Source organism: Hemiscyllium ocellatum, chromosome 29 (assembly GCF_020745735.1).
Source record: "Hemiscyllium ocellatum isolate sHemOce1 chromosome 29, sHemOce1.pat.X.cur, whole genome shotgun sequence".
NCBI classification, from domain to species: Eukaryota; Metazoa; Chordata; class Chondrichthyes; order Orectolobiformes; family Hemiscylliidae; genus Hemiscyllium; species Hemiscyllium ocellatum.
Genome location: NC_083429.1, coordinates 17587309 through 17610350, shown reverse-complemented (window position 1 = coordinate 17610350; position 23042 = coordinate 17587309). Strand labels below are relative to the sequence as shown.

Sequence of the window (23042 nt, the reverse complement as noted above, 5' to 3'; positions counted from 1 at the left end):
TGGGTTTCCCCTGTGTGCTCCGATTTCCTCCCACAGCAAAAGATGTGCAGGTTCGGTGGATTAGCCATGCTAAATTGTCCATCGTTTTCAGAGATGTGCAGGCAAGATTGGTTAGCCATGGGAAATGCAGGGTTACGGGGATGGGGTGGGTCTGCATGGGCCTTTGCAGGGTCATTGTGAACTGATGGGCTGAATGGCCTGTTTCTACACAATAGGTATTCTATGATTCTCTGGATTTTTTAACATCATCTTCAAAAGGCTGAATATATTTATTTCCTGACGCCCCTTCTTACCAATAGCAAGTCAGATTTTCAGTGATCTGCTGCTGGGTTACGTTTTGGATTAATTTGCAACATAGAGCTGCATTTGTGGCTCAAGATAGCTGTAATTTAGTGAAGTCATCATTTGTTCTCCGATCCATAATCAAATGTTTGTTTTGATTTTCTTGCTGAACATCTTGTCTTTTCATTTTTTTGAAGTGGAAAGCTCTGAAATGGCCAAGCAAACCACAAGGACAAATATGGATAGATAACAAATGCTGGCTTTTCCAGAAATATCCCCATCCCATTGAAGAAAGACAGTCACAGCTGGCAACATCTGCACACACCTCTGACCAGGAGCTCAACTTCACTCTGACCTGGATGAGAAGAAGCTGGTGATTAGTTAATGGGGAGAAGTGGGGACTTTGGCAGTGAGTGCTGCTGTTGTGAACTCCTGGTCTCAGTTAACAGAACATATCAAAGTTTCCTGGCTTCCCTGTTTTCCCAAGCCTGGCTGTTCCTGAGCCCAGTTCCCTGTTGCCAGTTACAGAAACAAGTGAAATTAGAGAATTGATTCCCAGATAACACACCCTGCTTTCTGACACGGGTTGAGAAAAAAACGAACTCCAAATCTCGCCAATTACCACCCCCTCCTCCCCCACTCCTCCACTCAATGCTAATGGGCACTGGATTGGTGGAAGTGGCCAACTGATGGAGGTAGAACTAGGAATGGCAAGTATTTAGACCAGTTTGATGTTTCATTCTCTAAAAACAGAGCTATAATCTTTGTTACCACTTCAAAGCATTCAGTTGATCATTTTGTAATAAACAAGTGCAATGACAGAAAATTGTGTGTGGACAGGGTGGTGCTGCATTAGTACAAGATAAAATGACAAAGTCCTTTTATCATTAAGGAGTGCAGAGTCCATTTATCTTCTGTTGTGGCTGGAGGGCATGGTCGAGGGGGGGGTTTGGTACAATTAAAGGCTCCACAAGTATTTAAAATATGTATTAAATTCTAAACATGATTGTGTGTGTTTATACAGCCTCATTGAGTGGAGGCCAGCAAGAAATGTTTACTTTTCTGCCTCTTTAGCATTCCACTGTTAGCTGAATCAGGTTAAAAAAAAATCTCATTTGCTTTGTTTTGTTGACGGGAGAGAGATGGAGTCTTACTTTCAAGTTGTGGCTGAAATTAAAGACTGTCTCACTCTCCACCCACTTGCTGTTTACACTGAATCTTGTGAGGCTCTATTCTGCCCAGATGCTTGTGCTGATGGACTTGTTATGACCCTGTCTGCTCCGATGATTGCTGCTTCCTTGACGTACAGGAAACCTATATCTGTTTTCACCCGTGTGGCTGCCCAGCCACCTTATTGTTGAGTGTTGGCAGAAAGTACCATCAGTTTCCAGCTGCAGTGTTTTTTCTCTGGAGCACAGAACATTAATCTAGGAACCTGGCTCACATTGGCCCACAGGTCAGCCAGCTGATGCTTCCGAAGGTGTCCCACCAACAGAGGCACACAGGAGCTCTTCTCACAGTATCAAATGAAATCATAAGTGTTCGACTGTAACAGATTTACAATGTCACTGAAAATGTTGAACAGAGGAAATCTCTCCTTTTCTGAACATTCCAGTTGTCATTAATGGAGAGAATTTCACACACGCCAGTCAGATTGATAGCAGTCACAGACACTCTGCCATTATTGTGCAAAATATCCTTCTGAATCATCCCGGAGGAGAGGTTTTGGTTTAGGTGCCGTCAGTGAACTTTATGCTCAAAATTAAGCTAGTACTAATCAAGAATTTTTTTTAGACCATAGAGAACATAGAACATAGAACAGTACAGCACAGAACAGGTCCTTCAGCCCACGATGTTGTGCTGACCACTGATCCTCATGTATGCACCCTCAAATTTCTGTGACCATATGCATGTCCAGCAGTCTCTTAAATGTCCCCAATGACCTTGCTTCCACAACTGCTGCTGGCAACGCATTCCATGCTCTCTCAACTCTCCGTGTAAAGAACCCGCCTCTGACATCCCTCTATACTTTCCTCCAACCAGCTTAAAACTATCACCCCTCATGTTAGTCATTTCTGCCCTGGGAAATAGTCTCTGGCTATCGACTCTATCTATGCCTCTCATTATCTTGTATACCTCAATTAGGTCCCCTCTCCTCCTCTTTTTCTCCAATGAAAAAAAGTCCGAGCTCAGTCAACCTCTCTTCGTAGAATAAGCCCTCCAGTCCAGACAGCATCCTGATAAACCTCCTCTGAACCCTCTCCAAAGCATCCGCATCTTTCCTGTAATAGGGCGACCAGAACTGGATGCACTATTCCAAGTGCGGTCTAACCAAAGTTTTATAGAGCTGCAACAAGATCTCACTAATCTTAAACTCAATCCCCCTGTTAATGAAAGCCAAAACACCATATGCTTTCTTAACAACCCTGTCTACTTGGGTGGCCATTTTAAGGGACCTATGTACCTGCACACCAAGATCTCTCTGTTCCTCCACACTGCCAAGAATCCTATCCTTAATCCTGTACTCAGCTTTCAAATTCGACCTTCCAAAATGCATCACCTCACATTTATCCAGGTTGAACTCCATCTGCCCCTCTCAGCCCATCTCTGCATCCTGTCAATGTCCTGCTGCAGCCTACAACAGCCCTCGATACTGTCAACGACACCTCCAACCTTTGTGTCATCTGCAAACTTGCTGACCCATCCTTCAATCCTCTCATTCAAGTCATTAATAAAAATTACAAACCGTAGAGGCCCAAGGACAGAGCCCTGTGGAACAACATTCACCACAGACTTCCAGGCAGAATATTTTCCTTCTACTACCACTCGCTGTCTTCTGTTATCCAGACAGCTAAGTTCCCCTGTATCCCATTCCTCCTGACCTTCTGAATGAGCCTACCATGGGGAACCTTATCAAATGCCTTGCTGAAGTCCATATACACCACATCCACAGCTTGACCCTCATCAACTTTTCTAGTCACATCCTCAAAGAACTCAATAACATTTGTGAGGCATGACCTGCCCCTCACAAAGCCGTGTTGACTGCATTTAATCAAGCCATGCTCTTCCAGATGGTCATAAATCCTATCCCTCAATCCTTTCTAACACCTTGCAGACGACAGACGTGAGACTTACTGGTCTGTAATTGCCGAGGATTTCCCTATTTCCTTTCTTGAAGACAGGCGTCTTTCTTGGAGAGAGGCCTCTCTCCAGTCCTCTGTACGACTCCAGTGGAGAGCAAGGGTGCAAAGATCTTCCCAAGTGGCGAAGCAATTGCATTTCTCGTTTCCCAAAGCAGCCGAGGACAAATCTGGTCCAGGCCTGGCGACTTGTCAATCTTAATGTTTGCTAAGTTTAAGGTGGGTTAGAGGATGCAGTTTTGTGAATACAACTGAAATGACACAGGCAGTGTGGAAACAGGCCCTTCGGCCCAACAAGTCCACACCGACCCGCCAAAGCGCAACCCACCCATACCCCTAATTTTACCCCTTACCTAACACTATGGGCAATTTAGCATGGCCAATTCACCTGACCCGCACATCTTTGGACTGTGGGAGGAAACCAGAGCACCCGGAGGAAACCCACGCAGACACGGGGAGAACGTGCAAACTCTACACAGTCAGTCGCCTGAGGCGGGAATTGAACCCAGGTCTGTGGTGCTGTGAGGCAGCTGTGCTAACCACTGTGCCATCAGCTGTGAGCATTCTGATTTTATATTTATTTCCCATTTTCATGGAGTACAGCAGTCAGTTTCAGAGCCAAATTTAATAATGTTCAAGTTTTCAATTGTGCCTTTTAGTGTCGAAATGCCCTAAGTGTCCTCCTCAAAGGCTGCAAACAATTGGTGGAAACTCCCAATGGGATGAAGGGTGTGACCAATTGCATGGGAAGGGCCTGTTTTTCATGCAATGTTTATTAATCCTTTGCAAAAGATTGCGGAAATCTTAATTTGTGCTGAACATAGTTTGCATTTGAAATTCCTCAATCATGTGCACTGGTTTGGATAATTCCAGGGGAATTGTCAGATCAACCAAGCAAGGGGCCCACATGCCAGGGATGTAATTGTAAAAATAAAGGAAAAACCAAATTGATCTGTTACACTGACTGCTTCTCAGCGTAACTATACGATATTCATTTGGAATCTTTAATACATGGTTTCTTTAATCTGCCCTTGTATAGCCACTCATAACTTGAATTTACATGGCTGCTTTCCCAACTTTAAGTTGTCCCCAGTGAAGTGCAATTGGGTTGCAAACACAGCAGTCAGCTTGGATACCACAAGCTCCTGTACTCAGTAAAGATTGCACCTCAGTAACTCTTTGCTATACTCTGACAACATCTTCCTTTCCTCTGATCTCCACCACAAAGAAAATCAATGTCATCTTCATCCTCACCTCAGTTTGTCATTTTGATCTGAAGATTTGAAGGCACCACATCCATCTCTTAGGTGCAAAAGCCTCACTACGACAGGATGGAAGACAGAAGTCCCTCCTGAGACATGTGTCGTTAAGTGCTTTGTGTATGCAATGAGAGCCTCACTGAGAGGTTTGGCCTGTTTTTCCTAATCTACCTGTTCAGAGATGTCATTACACACTTCTGGAGCAGTTGGGACTTGAACTCAAGCCTCTCTGGTCCAGGGCAGGGATACTACCAACTGCATTACAAGAGGGCCCCACGGCGAAGCTTGTTCACCCAAAGGCAACTGGCATCAGTTGTACACTTAGTAAAACTACTTCAGCAGGTAATTCAACACAGCACCTTATCGGTCCCAACAAAAAAGTTATGATTTTTAGATTTACTTTTCAGAATGTGGAACCAGGAGGAACAGGAATGACTGTCCAAACTCAACATTGAAACCATGCACTATGATTTGCCCTTTGGCCTTGAGTCCAAGAGGTTCTGACCATTAATGTGACCCTGATCACTGCTGACATATCCAGTGTTCCCCCACATACTCATATTGTGGTGGCAAACACATACATCCATTGCAAATTACCTTATCTGTGCCCCTCATGATCTTATGAACATTTATAAGGTACCTCTCAGCCTCCTATGCACCAGGGAAAAAAGTCCCAACTCCAGTTACTCCTTTTAACTCAAATCCCCCATAGTATCACTACAAAAACATTACCTTGCATGTATGTAACACCATAAATGTACAAAAATAGCCTAAATATTTCACAGAAACGTGATCAAACATAGATATCAAATCAAGTCAAAGAAAAAAACATTTAGACTGAAGTGGGATGTCCTGTTGCGTCTGTACGGGATGTTGGTGAGGCCACTTTTGGAGTATTGCATTCAGTTCCTGTCACCCTTAGACAGGAAGGATATTATTGGATTAGAAAGGGTGAAGAAAAGGTTTACAAGGATTTACTGGGACTGGAGGCTTTTTGTGTGTACAGAATCATAGAATGGTCATAGCTTCAGTCGGAGGGCTGGTCTGTCGTGTGATACTCTACATTATTTTCTGTGCATATTTTCTTTGTGTCTGTATTTGGAGGGGAGGGGATAGTGGGTAGTGTATGTGTTTAAATGCGTGTGTGAATGTACAGTTGTGTAAGTATTGTGTGTGTGAATGTACATTTGTGGAAGTGTGAGTGTAAATGTACCTTTGTGTTACTGTGGCTGTGAGTGTATATCTGTGTCAGTAACTAACCAGGTTTGTCAACTCCTTTGTCAATCTGGGTGGGAAAATGGGACATTCACTAAATGCCTGGAAAACTAAGGTCATCTTCCAAACAGCTTCCACATCACAACTCCTCTCCCCAACCTGGCCTACACTGTGATTGCCATCAATAGAAAATCCTGGCATTGGTGCAGCATTGTCATACACTGGGAGCCTTCTCTCAATGAAGGCAGACATCAGCAATGCAATTCATTATCGTTTCTAATGTGCTAGTTCAACCTGCAACTGACTAAGTAATGGGTATTTAAATATGAGAATCTTGAAACAAAACTCATGATTTACCAGGCGACGTTGTCCCTTTTCTCCTTTCGGCTTTTGAGACTTTGTGAACCTACAGCTGACACCTCAAAGCAACAGAGAAATCCCACCAGAGGTGACTTCATAAGATCTTCCAAATAGTGTGATCCCCAAGAAAGAGATCCCAAACATCATATCCCAAGCTGACATTCCCAGCATCAAGGCACTAATCACTCAGAACCTGCTCCCTAGGATGGAATATGCGTTTGTACACTTGAAATCCGAATCTCAAGACAATTGCTGTTGTCAGACCTCACCACAGCAGCAAACTCCCAGAATGACCAAAATGATAAGGGATTTGCTCAAAGCAAATCCGATTACTCCCTGACTCATTGGAGACCCTGGCTTACGACTAACCATAATAAGGAAGGTTTATTCAGGAAAGTGTCAAACACTTTGTCAGGAATGTGCAGATATCAAAGAGCATGAACAAACTTTCAGACAACACACTTCCCTGACCCTTCATGCATCACCTACCCTGCACATGGCAGTGCCTGCAGATCATGCATTACACTGTCTAGGAATGAGAAGAGTAAGTATGTTTTAGTGAATGTGTACGTTGCTGTGTTTGTGTGTGTGTGTGTGTGTGTGTGTGTGTGTTTATGGGCATACATACTTGTTTTCTTTAAACAGTATGTGCATGTCTTTCCCTGTATGTGTCCATTTGTCTATGTATGTGGCTCAGTGTGCATCTGTGGGTGGAACCTGACAGGGGTCTGAGTGATGTGAGCTACAGTGAGATATATGGCAGAAACAGGTGACAGTGCAGAAAGGATCCATGTCAACACTAAGATCATGTGATTCCATCTTTAATACTCTTTTTGCCCTATTGTGAGCTGTTTACCTCCTGGAATGAAGGTCAGACCAGTATTAGGGGAGAGGGGTGTCCCAAGTGATTGAGTAGGGCATGTGGAGGGCAAGCAGAGTTAGTGTTGTCAGAGGTTAGGCTGGTGAGAAGGAGGACGCTGCAAAAACTAGTGAGAATGGTACAATGTGAGCCTTGGTGAGAGGTGGGTACAGTCACAGAGATAGAGTTTCAAAGGGAAGATGATGGCAAATATGAGGCAAGAAGGAAAAATGACCTCCTCCCTCCAGTGTGAGGCATTCCTCCAGATGGTTGAGATTACACTGACTAGGTTGGCAAGGTCTGGCATTGGGGCCTTCACTGCTGGCCCTGGGGGAGGAGGAAGTTTCATGTTGGCACCACCCCATCTTGCCCCTGCCCACAAAGTTGGGTACTGATTTCCCAACGTCGCCATCTCCAGAGTAAATGTCGTGAACTGTGCAGGGCAGCTCAGCCCTGAAGATGTTTGTCCCAGTGCATAATGGGCTTTTAAAGATGGCACTGATACTGGGGATGCCAGTGAATTCTGGGATATCTGCTGGGTGGTGATTTATTCTGGGAAAAGCTGGGTTCATTTTCAGATGTGAGAGATACCATTGTGACTGAGTAGGTAAGTAATGCAGTGAGTTTAAGTTTGGCTCAGCTTTACAGTGACAAACCTTCCAAAAAAACTCAGCACAATTTGGAATGAGCTAAGAAAAAGGATAATACTTAGCCCATAGTTTCTGTGTGTGCCTGTGTTTGTGCTTGCATGTGTGAGTCTATGTGAGTTTATTTGTGAACATGTACATATTTTTATTAATGGTCCCAGCATGTTGGTGTCACTGGCTAGACCACCATTTATTATCCATCCCTCAATACCCTTCATAGGCTGCCTCTAAAACTACTACAGTCTGTGCGATCTACGTACACCCACAGGACTGTTAGGGAGTTCCAGCTTCTTACCTGTTGTTCAACACTGGTGACAAATTTCCAAGTCAGGCTGGTGGGTGCCTTGGAGGGAAACTTGGATGTTCCTATGTATCTGCTGTCCTTGTCCTTGTGATAAAAGTTATGGGTTTGGAAGGTGTCGAAGGAAGTTTGACTGAGTTTCTGCAGTTCATCTCGTTGATGGTAACTGCTGCTGTTACTAAGAATTGATGGTAGACTGAGTGAATGTTAAAGGTAACAGATATGGTATCAATCAAGCAGGTTATTTTATCCTGGATAGCATTGAACTTCTTGAGAGTTAGAACATAGAACACAGAAAAGTACAGCACAGAATAGGCCCTTTGGCCCACGATGTTGTGCTGAGATTTAATCCTAATGTAAAATATAGTAACTTAACCTATGTACCCCTCAGCTCAGTGCTATCCATGTGCACGTCCAGCAGTCGCTTAAATGTCCCCAATGATTCTGCTTCCATCGCCACAACTGGCAACGCATTCCATGCATTCACAACTCTCTGCGTAAAGAACCTACCTCTGACGTCTCCTTTATACCTTCCCCCTTATATCTTCAAACTATGACTTCTCGTACCAGTCAATCTGCTCTGGGGAAAAGTCTCTGGAACTGCACTCATTCAGGCAAGGGAGAAGTATTCCATCACACTTCTGACTTGTGACTTGTCTTAGTTATAAATTTATATTACTAGCCCAGTTAGTTTTCTGATCAACAATGACCCTAGGATGTTATTGGTAGGATATTGAGTGATGATATTGAACAGGGAAGAAAGTTAGATTCCTGCTTTTTTAGGTGGTCTTTACCTGGTACTTGTGTGACATGAATGAGATATTTACCGTCTGTCAAGCCTAGCCCGGATGTTGTCCAAGTTGTCCATATGAGGGGTTCTGGGTGAAACTTAATTATGTACTCAACAGCAGACATTCCCAGTTCAGACCAATTCAGGGAGGTCATTATTGATGATGTTTGGAGACAAGACACTAAGCTGAGGAACTCCTGCACAGATGCACAAGATAATTCCACCAGCCATGACCATCTTCCTTTTTATTGGAAGTTAATCCACACAGTGCAGGGATTCCACCCAATACTCATTAACTAGTTTTGCTTCGGTCCCTTATGCCACAAAAAGGGGAGGCAACAGCCTAGTGGTATTATTGCTGGACTGTTAATCCAGCTAATGATCTAGGACTCAGGTTCAAACCTTGCCACAACCAATGGCAAAATTTAAATTCAATAAAAATCTGGAATTAAGAGACTACTCATGAGCATAAATCCATTGACAATTGTTAGGAAAAACTCCATAATGTTGTTTAGGGAAGGCAATTGCTATCCTTACCTGGTCTGGCCTACATGTGACGCCAGACCCACATCAATGTGGTTGACTCTTAACTGCTCTCTGGGCAATTAGGGATGGGGAATAAATCCTGGTCTAGCCAGCAATGCCTTCATCCTATGAGGAATTAAAAAATATTCGATCCAATGGTACTTTAATGCCAAAAGCGGTCTTGTGTTCTCCTTACCTCTTTCATCCATGTTTGAACTAAGACTGTCGTAAAATCTGAAGTTGATGGTTATGGTGGAACCCAGTGTGGTGAGCTGTTGTTCCCGAGTGATAACACTGATGACAATACTTTCCATCAGTTTGTTGATGATCAAGAGTAGACTGATTGATTGGGTGGAATGTGATCTGGAGTAGCCGGTGTTGGACTGGGGTGGACAAAGTAGAAAATCACACAACACCAGGTTATAGTCCAACAGGTTGGATTTGAAAATACAAGCTTTCGGAGCACTGCTCCTTCATCAGGTTGGAACATAGCCAGGCTGAAGAAAAAACTGGGTAATTTTCCACATTGTGTGCAGATGCAGTGCTGTGGTTGGACTGAAAAGCTTGACGGGAGAACTGGGGAGCATCCTTGTTCGGTTAGTTGTTTAGTCACACCTGACTTTTGGATGTGGCAGAGCTGTGGAGATTTGATCTAGTCCCTCAGTTGTTGGATTCCTTTGCTCTGTCTATAGTGTTCTATTTCTAATGTTTAACATGCCTGCAGCCCTGTGCACTCACGTTACCAACTTGACAGCTTATATTTAAGCATGTCCAGTGTTTTTGCTCATCTGCTCAGCCCTGAAGCTCATCAGTCACATCCTGAAGCAGACTCACCACCACAGCAACATCTCCTTCCTCAGCACCTGCTGATGGAACTGACTGATCCAACAGTGACTCCGGACTACTCTCTGACTTCTCACTTTCCTGGTGAAGGGCTTTTGGCTGAAACGTCGATTTTCCTGCTCCTTAGATTGCCCCCTCATTCCTGGTAAATAGCTTCTGCTCGAAATGTCAACTCTCCTGCTCCTCGGATGCAGCCTGATCAGCTGTGTTTTTCCAGCACTACACTCTTCAAGTCTGATCTCCAGAATCTGCAGTCCTCACTTCCTCCTAGTTGATTATTCTCTCACACTACCTACCACGACATTAATGCCCATAACAATGGGAGCAGGGTGCCTCTGTTTACCACACTGCCCAGACAGACTTTCTTGCAAAAACTGCAGTTGACTGCCTTAACAAGTCAGCACAGACACAAGGATTGAGGACCAGTCTGTGCCACTGATCGAATTGACCCGCAGCAAGAAAGTGTTGCATGAACGATTGGTGCAGTTAGCCCTAGTCTTCAATGCCTCCCACAGTTCAAGAGCCAAAGCTTTCCACAAAACAACATCCCTTCAGAGAGTAGCTTCCAGGAAACACAGTACAAGAAACAGCAAATAAAAAGAAAAGGAGAGGGTAGTGATGAAGATGAAGGATTGGATCATTTTGTTTGCTAATCCTGTCTGGACTCAACAATATCTTTGTCAAAGCCGTTATTTGTATCCCTCAAGCCTGTGCAAATGTGATCATTGTAAGTGGCTCACCAAGTAGCATTCCTCAGTGCCTCTGGAAGAGTAGTTTGCCTCTGGCACTCTTCAGTGGGTCAGTACATACTCGATGGGTTGAATGGCCTCCTACCAGCTTATATTCTGGAAGAGAAGGGGCAGAAAAGAGAATCCAAGAGTGTTAGGGATATGTGAAAATAATTAATCTCTAATTCACCAGCCTCAGTGAACTTGTCTGTGAGCAAAGGCTGTACATGTCATCTCAAGTCACACTTAAGCGTGTGCAATTCTATAGTGTGAAGTGATTTGTAATCCTCAAAAGTGGATGCTTTTGGGTCAGGTGAGAAACTAACATTTTTAAAATCTCAATTCTGTCTCCAACTTTCCTACTTCAGAGTTTCATTTGGGCATGACAAGGGTCAGGCATTCACTCACAGCAGATGCCTTGACAATTTAAATGCTCCTTTGTTTTACAGTCTCATTTGATTTTTCCACCTCTGGCGAGTGAGCAGAGGTGAGGGGAGCAACAGGAAGAAGGTAAAGACTTTCAAAGCATTGCTTGTAAGCTAAGTGGGGATTGTATGCTCTAGGTTTATCTTTCTGCTTTGGCCAACATTTTGCCAATAGAAGATCTTCAGCTCCTCCTACAACCAATTAGATCCAAACACCTCACCTTTTCCTGAGCCAGCAACACACCTCCCACCACAATCTGACCAAGATTGGTCAGCTCTCAAGTGGGGATATCAGAATCCTTTGAGTTCTAAGAAAGGGTCACTCAACCCAAAACGTTAACTCTGATTTCTCTCCATAATTACTGTCAGACCTGCTGAGCTTTTCCTGCAATTTCTATTTATGTCTGTTTCAGAATTCCCACTAGCAGCAGCCAGTTGTAGCTGCTGAGTCCCTGCTTGCTCCTGTTGTTGATTCTCTGATTGGGAGTCACGCCTGTCAGTCAGACAAATCCCTGGGCAGGGATAACTGCCAAGATGAATAACACGTCACATTGCTCAATTCGAACTCCCCAGCACATGGCCAACTCCTGCTTTTGGGTCAGTCTCCTCCTTTTGATCCATTGCCATTGCCATTGTCCAGGTCGGAGGTCAGGCTGCAGACCCCTGCGTCAATTGTCCCCATTTTATACAATGATGACTTCTTAAACAATACACGCCACAAGCAAAGCTCTCTTCAAGCTCAACACAGCTGAACAGCTACTGAGCCTGGCATCAGGAAAAGAAGAACAACCATGGAACAGCAGGCAATGAGCAGAATGTTTCTGATTTGTAAAATATCTTTCCAATCCAGACAGTCTTCAATCCCTGCTGTCTATACGCCTTCCTAGAGGTAACTAATTAGTAGAGGATACAGCAAGTACTGCTGTAAGACACCAAACATTCTCATCAAATGTTTCCATTTACACAGTGACCAAAGGCAAACAAAATCTGAATAACTACATTTCTGTCACATTAAACAAGTTGCTGATATATTAACCTTAATATATAGGGTTACAACATCATGATACTGGTAAACACAAACTATCAATATTCAACATCCAGCGGGGGATTTTAATAGCTGAAGCCTTTGAAAAGGGTCAAATGCTGACCTGAAATGGCAGCTGGGACAAGGTTGAGCCAAGCTCAGGAACCCACTGGAAAAGAAGGATCTGCTAGTGTTGACACTCACGCCATTATCAAAGGCACTGAAACTCACATCTGTATCTCTTGGTTGATTTTGGAAATTACACATTGAGATGAAAGGTTCCTGCTGAGTATTCATCTCTGAAAAGCAATCAGCAGACTCAGGAATTTACAAATGAACCTTTGTCAAAAGTTGCTTTTGAGCAGCGGGAGAGAGACAAGAAAAACAAAGGGATGTTAAAGCAAGAATTGGAAAATCTTCTCTCCTGTCTTTCTCTCTCTTTGTCTTTCTCTCAACCTCAAAATCAGTGGCCCGTGAAAAAACAACTCAAAGCAAAAACCATTCACTGAGAGCTCAAAGATGTCTCACTCACTTTGGTGAGTGTCTGGAATGTGTTGCTAGAGGACATGGTGGATGTTGTCACAATATCAGCATTGAAGAAGCACCTGGACGAATACATGAATAGGAAGGGAGCAGAGGGATGCACATCCTGTAAGTGAAGGCACTCTAAGTATGGAAGGGACTAGCTTGGAGGGCTGAAGGGCCTTTTCCTCTGCTGCAATTTTCTTAGTTCTTGTCTGCAAACCTGATCACACCTGAAGAAATGACAAGCAGCCCAACAATGGAGACTCGGAGTTGTTGAGATTGAGAAATTCAAACTACAATTACCACAACTTCCAGCCCCTGCATCCCTTTTTTTAAGTAAAGTATATGTTTTTGACTTCTTATTTTTTGGGGGAGCATTCGGGGATAAAAAAAACTTCTTCCTTTCACTCAAGAACACTTGTCATTTGACTCCGTTATTTTGATCATTTAATTGATGCGAGTTTTTTTGAGAAAAAGAAATAAAAATTGTTTTCTTTTTATATCTCTCTCTCCCTCGGCTCCATCTCCACCTATCCACTCATGTTCCTTCACTATTTCCACATTTCATCTTCAGCTCCACCTTTCCCAATCTGTTCTGATTAAGTGTTAATGGACTCAAAATGTGCTTTCTTCCTACAAATGCTGCTAGACCTGCTAGGTTTCTCCAGCAATTTCTGATTTTGCTTCAAATATCCAACATCTGCAGTTCTTTGTTTTATTTTATGTTGTTGATGACTGAGAGGGGTTTAAAAAGAGAAGGTTAGATCAGCCCTCCGCATGCTGTATGATTATCATCTCACCAGGTGGCTCTCAGACACTGGGGTTACCATTGCAATGTCACTGCCCTGAGGTAATGACAGTAAAGGAACACAGGAAACTTGGTCTCAACTCACTTCTCACTCATTACGTGTCACAAAACCTTACCCCACTTCCCCCAGGACGTACCTGACCCTAGCTCCCAAGGACGTACCTGACCCTGGCTCCCCAGGACATACCTGACCACAGCTCCACAGTCCAAACCTTAACCTAGCTCCCCGGTCTAAACCTAACCCTCGTTCCCCGGTCTAAACCTAACCCTCGTTCCCCAGTCTAAACCTAACTCTCATTTCCCAGTCTAAACCTTACCTCTACTCCCCAGTTTAAACCTTATCCTCTTTCCCCAGTCTAAACCTTATCCCAGCTCCCCAGCACATACCTAAACCCACTAGCAGGCCAAACCTGTCCCCACATTTCCAGACCTTGCTGACCCCAGCTCCCCAGACGTGACTTACCTCCCTAAGCCAAATCGCCCCCTTGAAACCAGGATATATTGGACTCAAGATTCCCAGGGCTTCCAACCCCAATTCTATTGACCAAGCCTGCTCCCAGCTCCTCAGCCCATTCCTGAACCCAACTCCCCGAAGTAAATGTGACCCCAATTCCCCAGACCATCCCTGAAAAATCTCGCCAGACCAAATCTGACCCTAGCTCACCAGGCCAAACTTGATCCTAGTTCCTCCAGCCAATCCCAATCCTTGCTCCCCAGGTCAAGCCTGACCCCAATTTCCACAAACCATACCTGACAAATCTCCTCAGGCTGTACCTGGCCCCACCTCTCCAGGCCATTTCTGAGACCACCTCACCCTGCAATGCCTTATCCCAGCTCCCCAGGCCTTGCCTAATCCAGCTCCCCAGACCATTCCTGATCCCAGCTCCCCAGACCATTCCTGATCCCAGCTCCCCAGACCATGCCTGATCCCAGATCCTTGGCCATGCCTGATCCCAGCTCCCCAGGCCATGCTTATTCCCAGCTCCTCAGACCATTCCTGACTCCAACTCCCCAGACCATTCCTGATCCCACTCCCTAGGCCATGCCTGATCCCAGCTCCCTAGGCTATGCCTGATCCCAACTCCCCAGACCATGTCTAACCCAGCTCCCCAGGCCATTCCTGATCCCAGCTCCCAGACCATGCCTAATCCCAGCTCACCAGGCCATGACTAATCCCAGCTCCCCAGGTCATGCCTAATCCCAGCTCCCCAGGCTGTGCTTGACTTTCAGGATGTGCTAATGACCGAGTCTGTCCCTGAACAGATGCCAAACGGAGAGTCTTTTACGGATTTCTCACAGCCTCCAAAACCTTGAGGATTCCAGGAAATAGCCTGTCAATAGTTAGAGCAATGATGTGAGCAACTGTCTCTACAGTAACACGGCACCAGGGAAGATGACATAGGGCCACAATTCAATATTTTTATGGGGTGGGGTTGAGATGAATCATAGGAATGAACGATAGGGGTCAAGGTGGGCAGGTGGCTGGGCATGGGTACAGGCTCAGGGTGGGGGCGTAGGGATGGGTTATGTAAGAGGTGATGACCATTTTGTCATAGGTAATGGGGCAAGGTTCAAGGGTTTAAAAGAGGGGTAAGGAATTTTGGGTGGATCTTGCAGGTTGGGGAGAGGCTTCTGGATCAAAAGGGGAGACATGACAGTGAAAGAGGTTTGAAAAGTGTCTTTAATCATGTTTCATAATAGGTCCTTAAAATGTAAATCTTCCAAGTGGGAGGGGTGTCATTTTCAGGTGAGGTAGTTCATCTAGCTGGCTGAGGAAGGGGAGGCTATGTTAACTAAATGGATAAGAATCACCTAAATTATGCTCACATCTCAACAGCCATCTTCTAAAAACTTATTATTTATGCCTGACTCATGGGCCTAATTTACCTGAGATCGGCACCAGACCCGGAGGGAGAGGAGGAGAATAGTCCGCCCTGAGTGAGGGAACAGCAGAAAGAAAGACTGAAGTGGCAACTCGACAGTGGCTCTGACAGATAGCGAAAGATGAAGGTGGGCCATGCAGATACAGTCACTGGGTGTCATCGAGAAGAAGGATTGTGAGGAGGCCAAAGGTCATTCAGGGAACATTATTCCCAAACTCAAGAAGGATTTGAATGACAGAGGAAGGACTGAGGAATATGGATGGCAGGCTGATGGCTATGGATTGGGGGGGAGGCATGGAGATTGGGAAGGTGTCAATGTGGGAGATTGAGAATAACCGATGACCAGCTGGACTCTGACAGCTCCCAAACTCTCCCAGTCAGTGTTTGACACCCACACTGTCCAGTAATGGGAGCAATGTTGGAGGAATGGGTTAACTCCCATACATCCAGTCCAATTGCTCTATCTGCAGCTGAGGCCTGTTAAACAGTAGGGTGCACCTATGCACATAGACAACTTGAAGGCCTCAGAAGTGTAACTTTGTTCTTTGAACATGGCATTTGGACCTTTGACCCTGTGATGTTGCAGATGGCCTCTTGATTTCCCATCCAGCCCTGCGACATGATTCGCTGCCCGCAGTGGCAATGATAGCCAAATGGCTGACCATCAGCCAACCTGACCCTGGGCAGAGGTCTCAGAGATTTCCCATCCCACGCCCGGAGTCTCACATCTCAAAGTTTCTTACCTGACCTGTGAGAAAACATTGTTTTGTTACGTTTCTGCTGCTTAGTCACGTCACACAAATGTTTTTTGTTATTGTACCATTTTCCTTTTATATTTGTTCCTGGTTGCTGAGTGACAAGTCTCTTTTTGACTTTTTTTTGTGAATGCGGGAGATGAGCTGCTAGTGACCAAGACAGGGTGTTGAAGGGGAGGTTGATGGTTTGTCGAGCTGTTCCATGGCACTGAGGTTAAGTGAGGAAGAGTGGCATTTGGATCGACTTCTGACATCAGTCATTGCTCAGAGAACCCTCAGGAAAACTCACCCAAATGAAAACATTCCCTGGCATTTCACCATGCTATGCCAGTCACTGGAGTTCGCAATGCTCTCGTTGTCATCTTTTTGCTGCTCATCTCCTCCTCCTCCAGATGGTTCAAGGATGATCTGAACTCCTCACTTGATGCTCCTGCTGCTCTATTCCTGACTGTTAAACAAGGCAGAGCTGAAGGCTATAACATATGGAGACACTGGCTGGTGTGGGCTGTTGGGAGCCTCCATGTTAGACTAGGCAGCTGAAGCATGTCAATGATGTTTTCAATGGTACGTCCCGTGGTGAGATTCATTCTCGTGTTATTGGATTACAGTGTTGGGTATTCTGATGGGTGTCATGAGCAAAATATACAGTGGGTATCCCTGACTTGGAAATAGAGCAGGAATAGACCACATGCTGCTTTATTCAACTTAAACTCAATCATGACTGAGCTTCCATCTCGATTCCATTAACTCCATGCAGCCACCCACAGCCAAAAGGGAACTGGACTGTCTTAGACTAAGGAGTGATAGTGGACATGATCTATTCAGATTTCCAGAAAGCCTTTGACAAGGTGCTGCACAGGAGGCTGCTAAGTAAGATAGATTCCATGGTGTTAGGGGCAAGATACTAGCATGGATAAAAAATTGACTGTTTGGTGGAAGACAGAGAGTGGGGATAAAGGGGTCTTTTTCAGGTTGGCAGCCAGTGACAAGTAGAGTTCCCAGAGGTCAGTGTTGGGACACAACTATTCATGTTATACTTCAACAATCTGGGCAAAGGGAATTGATGCAAAGTGGAAGGCTTTGAAAATCTGAAACACAAAGGTTCTTAGGATTTCTAGTTGAAGATTTGGGGGTGACACGGTGGCTCAGTGGTTAGCACTGATGCCTCACAGCACCAGGAACCAGGGTTCGATTCCAGCCTCAGGGGACTGTCTGTGTGGAGTTTGCACATTCTCCCTGTGGTAAAAACAAGACTGCAGATGCTGGAAACCAGAGTCTGCATTAGAGTGGTGCTAGAAAAGTACAGCAGTTCAGACTGCATCTGAGGAGCAGTAAAATCGACGTTTCGGGCAAAAGTCCTTTATGGTCAGCATGGTTTTGTGAAGGGCAGGTCGTGCGTCACAAACCTTATTGAATTCTTTGAGAAGGTACTAAGGAGGTGGACGAGGGTAAAGCAGTAGATGTGGTGTATATGGATTTTAGTAAGGCGTGTGATAAGGTTCCCCATGGTAGGCTACAGAAAAAATATGGAGGTATGGCATTGAGGGTGCATTGGAGGTTTGGATTAGGAATTGGCTGGCTGGAAGAAGACAGAGAGTAGTAGTTGATGGTAAAGGTTCATCTTGGAGTGCAGTTACTAGCAGTGTTCCACAAGGATCTGTTTTGGGACCATTGCTGTTTGTCATTTTTATAAATTATCTGGAGGAGGGGCTAGAAGTTTGGGTGAGCAAGTTTGCGGATGATACGAAAGTCGGTGGAGTTGTTGACAGTGAGGAAGGATGTGGCAGGTTACAGTGGGATATATCTTCGAGTAAAAAATGAGGTCTGCAGATGCTGGAGATCACAGCTGCAAATGTGTTGCTGGTCAAAGCACAGCAGGCCAGGCAGCATCTCAGGAATAGAGAATTCGACGTTTCGAGCATAAGCCCTTCATCAGGACGTTCCTGATGAAGGGCTTATGCTCGAAACATCGAATTCTCTATTCCTGAGATGCTGCCTGGCCTGCTGTGCTTTGACCAGCAACACATTTGCTACAGTGGGATATAGATAAGCTGCAGAGCTGGGCAGAAAGGTGGCAAATGGAGTTCAATATAGGTAAGTGTGAAGTGATTCACTTTGGTAAGAGTAACAAGAAGATGGAGTACTGGGCTAATGGTCGGATACTTGGTAGTGTGGATGAGCAGAGGGGTCTTGGTGTCCATGTACACAGATCTCTGAAAGTTGCGACCCAGGTAAATAGTGCAGTGAAGAAGGCATATGGCGTACTGGCTTTTGTTGGTAGAGGAATTGAGTTCCGGAGTCCTGAGGTCATGTTGCAATTGTATAAGACTCTGGTGCGGCCGCATCTGGAGTATTGTGTGCAGTTTTGGTCGCCATACTATAGGAAGGATGTGGAGGCACTGGAACGAGTGCAGAGGAGGTTTGGTAGGAAGATCGAATGAGGAAAGGCTGAGGCACTTGGGGCTGTTTTCATTAGAGAAAAGAAGGTTTAGGGGTGACTTGATAGAGGCGTACAAGATGATTAGGGGTTTAGATAGGGTTGACCATGAGAACCTTATGAGGGGGCATAGCTTTAAATTAAGGGGAGGTTACTATAGGACTGATGTTAGGGGTAGATTCTTTACTCAGCGAGTCGTGAGTTCATGGAATGCCCTGCCAGTAACAGTGGTGGACTCTCCCTCTATATGGGCATTTAAACTGGCATTGGATAGGCATATGGAGGATAGTGGGCTAGTGTAGGTTAGGTGGGCTTGGATCGGCGCAGCTTCGAGGGCCAAAAGGCCTGTATGGTGCTGTATTTTTCTATGTTCTATGTAGAGGCAGAGTGCCTGACGGGTGGAGTGATAAATGAGAGGAGGTGGGGGGTGGGGAGAAAGTAGCATAGAGTACAGTAGGTGAGTGGGGTTGGGCATAGGTCAGGGTGGAGGTGGAGTTGATAGGTGGAAAGGAAGAGAGGCAGGTAAGACAAGTCATGGGGACAGTGCTGAGCTGGAAGTTTGGAGCTGGGGTGAGGTGGGGGAAGGGGAAATGAGGAAACTGTTGAAGTCCACATTGATGCCCTGGAGTTGAAATGTTCCGAGGCAGAAGATGAGGCGTTCTTCCTCCAGGTGTTTAGTGGTGAGGGAGCGGCAGTGAAGGAGGCCCAGGACCTCCATGTCCTCGATAGAGTGGGAGTGGGAGTTGAAATGTTGGGCCACAGCACGGTGTGGTTGATTGGTGCGAGTGTCCCGGAGATGTTCCCTAAAGCGCTCTGCTAGGAGGTGTCCAGTCTCCCCAATGTATAGGAGACCGCATCGGGAGCAACGGATACAATAAATGATATTGGTCGATGTACAGGTAAAACTTTGATGAATGTGGAAGGCTCTTTTAGGGCCTTGGATGGAGGTGAGGGAGGAGGTGTGGGCGCAGGTTTTGCAATTCCTGCGGTGGCAGGGGAAGGTGCCAGGATGGGAGGGTGGGTTGTAGGGGGCGTGGACCTGACCAGGTAGACACGGAGGGAACGGTCTTTGTGGAAGGCGGAAAGGAGTGGGGAGGGAAATATATCCCTGGTGGTGGGGTCCGTTTGGAGGTGGCAGAAATGTCAGCGGATGATTTGGTTTATGCGAAGGTTGGTAGGGTGGAAGGTGAGCACCAGGGGCGTTCTGTTCATGCTACGGTTGGAGGGGTGGAGTCTGAGGGCGGAGGTGTGGGATGTGGATGAGATGCATTGGAGGGCATCTTTAACCACGTGGGAAGGGAAATTGCAGTTTCTAAAGAAGGAGGCCATCTGTTCTGTGGTGGAACTGGTCCTCCTGGGAGCAGATACGGTGGAGGCGGAGGAATTGGGAATATGGGATGGCATTTTTGCAGGATGTAGGGTGGGAGGAGGTGTAATCTAGGTAGCTGTGGGAGTCGGTGGGTTTGTAAAAAATGTCAGTGTCAAGTCAGTCATCATTAATGGAGATGGAGAGGTCCAGGAAAGGGGAGGGAGGTGTCAGAGATGGTCCAGGTAAATTTAAGGTCAGGGTGGAATGTGTTGGTGAAGTTAATGAATTGTTCAACCTCCTCGTGGGAGCACGAGGTGGCGCCAATGCAGTCATCAATGTTGCGGAGGAAGAGGTGGGGAGTAGTGCCGGTGTAATTACAGCAGATGGACTGTTCTACGTAGGCAACAAAGAGACAGGCATAGCTGGGGCCCATGTGGGTGCCCATGGCTACCCCTTTAGTCTGGAGGAAGTGGGAGGATTCGAAGGGGAAATTGTTAAGGCTGAGGACCACTTCAGCCAAACGAATGAGAGTGTCGGTGGAAGGGTACTGTTGGGGACGTCGGGTGAGGAAGAAATGGAGGGCTCGGAGGCCCTGGTCATGGCGGATGGAGGTGTAGAGGGACTAGATATCCATGGTGAAGATGAAACGTTAGGGGCCGGGGAAACGGAAGTCTTGGAAGAGGTGGAGGGTGTGGATGTTGTCTCACAACATATGTGGGGCGTTCTTGGACTAGAGGGGATAGGACAGTGTCGAGGTAGATAGAAATTAGTTCCGTGAGGCAGGAGCATGCAGAGACAATGGGTCGGCCAGGGTGGTCAGGCTTGTGGATCTTGGGAAGGAGGTAGAATCGAGCAGTGCGGGGTTCCCGAACTATGAGGTTGGAAGCTGTGGGTGGGAGGTCTCCTGAGGTGATGAGGTTCTGTATGGTCTAGGAGATGATGGTTTGGTGATGGGGGTGGGGTCATGGTTGGGGGGGGGTGGTGGCTGTAGGAAGAGATATCCTTGAGTTGGCGTTTGGCTTCAGCGGCTTTCTCCCTGTGTATGTGTGGGTTTCCTTTGGCTACTCAGGTTTCCTCCCACAATCCAAAGATGTCTAGGTTAGGTGAGTTGGCCATGCTAAATTGCTCATAGTATTCATGGATATGTAGGTTAGTTGCATTAGTCAGGAGTCACATGTAGAGTAATGGGGTAGGGGAATGGGTCTGGGTGGGTTACTCTTTGCACCGTTGGTGTGGGCTTGTTGGGCCAATTGGCCTGTTCCCACACTCAGGATTCTATGATTCTCTTCAAGTTTCATGTAGGTTCAGTTTGAGATTAGGAAAGCAAATGCAATGTTAGCTTTAATTTCATGAGGGCTAGAATACAAGATCAAGGATGTACTGCTGAGGATGTATAAAGTGCTGACCAGACTGCATTTGAAATATTGTGAGCAGTTTGGGCCCCATATCTGAGGAAGGATATGCTGGCATTGGAGATTTGCAAGAATGAACCCAGGGCTGAAGACTTTGTCGAACGAGGAGTGGTTGAAGATTTCTGGGTCTGTACTAGTTGGAGTTTCGAAGGGTGAGGTGGATCTCATTGAAACTTACAGGATGCTGTGAGGCCATGACAGTGTGAATGAGACAAAGGTGTTTCCACTTGTCGGAGAAGCTATGACCCGAGGGATCCGCCTCAGAATGAAGGGACAACCTTTTAGAACGGAGAAGAAGAGAAATGTCTGCGGCCAGAGAATAGTTAATCTGTGGGACTCATTGCCGCAGAGGGCTGTGGAGGCCAAGTCATTGAGTGCGTTTAAGACAGAGAAATGTGGATTCAAGATTAGCAAGGCAATCAAGTGTTACGGACAGAATGGAGTTAAGAAACATATCAACTGTGATCAATTGTTGAAGCAGCCTCGCTTGGTCAAATGGCCTAATTCTGTTTCTTGCTCTTACAGAGAAAGCATCTGCCTGAGAAACCTGTACACAGCTGCAGAAAGATCTCTCGACAGACACACACTAGCTGAAAACAAATGAAGTGGAGTCCTTACCGATTAAGCAATACTTCCTCAGAATGGATCCCTTCTACTCAACCTGTTCATGGATGTTATTACACTCCTTGAGAGCAAGTGGAATTTGAACCAGGACCTCCTGGCCCAGAGGGGTGGAGATGTTGCCACTCTTACATGACCTCCAGTACCTTAGAGTTCCTCAGTGTCTTATGCCCAAACATCTTCAGCTGCTTCATCAATTAACCTCCCCATTACTAAGGTCAAATGTGACGATATTCCTTGATGATTGCACAATGTCTTGTACTGTTTATAACGTCTCTGACACTGAAGCAGTCCATGCTCATTTGCTGAAAGACCGGAACAAAATCTAGACTTGGCCTGACAATTGGCAAGTGGCATTCATTATAAATGTGCCAAGCAGTGAATCACTAACAAGAGAGAATAAACCATTTCCAGTTGACATTCAATGAGAGTACCATCATGGAATCTCCCAATATCAACATCCTGAGAATTGTATGTTGGTTAGTCTAGCTTCAGTTGGCTACTGAGTCCTTGATATGTTCAAAACACAACGGCTTAGCATATGGATGGCACAGTGGCTCAGTGGTAAGCACTGTAGCCTCACTGTGCAAGGGACCCAGGTTCGATTCCAGCCTTGGGCGATTATGTGGAGTTTACGCATTCTCTGTGTCTGCTTGGGTTTCCTATCAAAATCCAAAGATGTGCAAGTTAGGTGAATTGACCATGCTAAATTGCCAATAGTGCTCAGGGATGCATTAGTCAGGGGTAAACGTAGAGTAATAGGGTAGAGGAATGGATTTGGGTGAGTTACTCTTCAGAGGGTCAATGTGGACTTGTTGGGCCAAATGGCCTGTTTCCACACTGTAGGGATTCTAAGTCAATGAATTCTGTACAGCTCTACTTAAAAGTCTCACA

General features: G+C 45.7%; 1 long non-coding RNA gene across 1 annotated transcript in view; it reads left to right on the top strand.

Moving 5' to 3' along the window:
• LOC132829700 (uncharacterized) overlaps positions 1-22497 on the top strand; it is a 63367-nt gene extending 40870 nt beyond the window's left edge. Inside the window, exon 3 of the long non-coding RNA XR_009646260.1 lies at positions 22053-22497. This is a non-coding gene — a long non-coding RNA (uncharacterized LOC132829700). The remainder of the gene's footprint in view (positions 1-22052) is intronic.
• Positions 22498-23042: the final 545 nt, after the last annotated feature.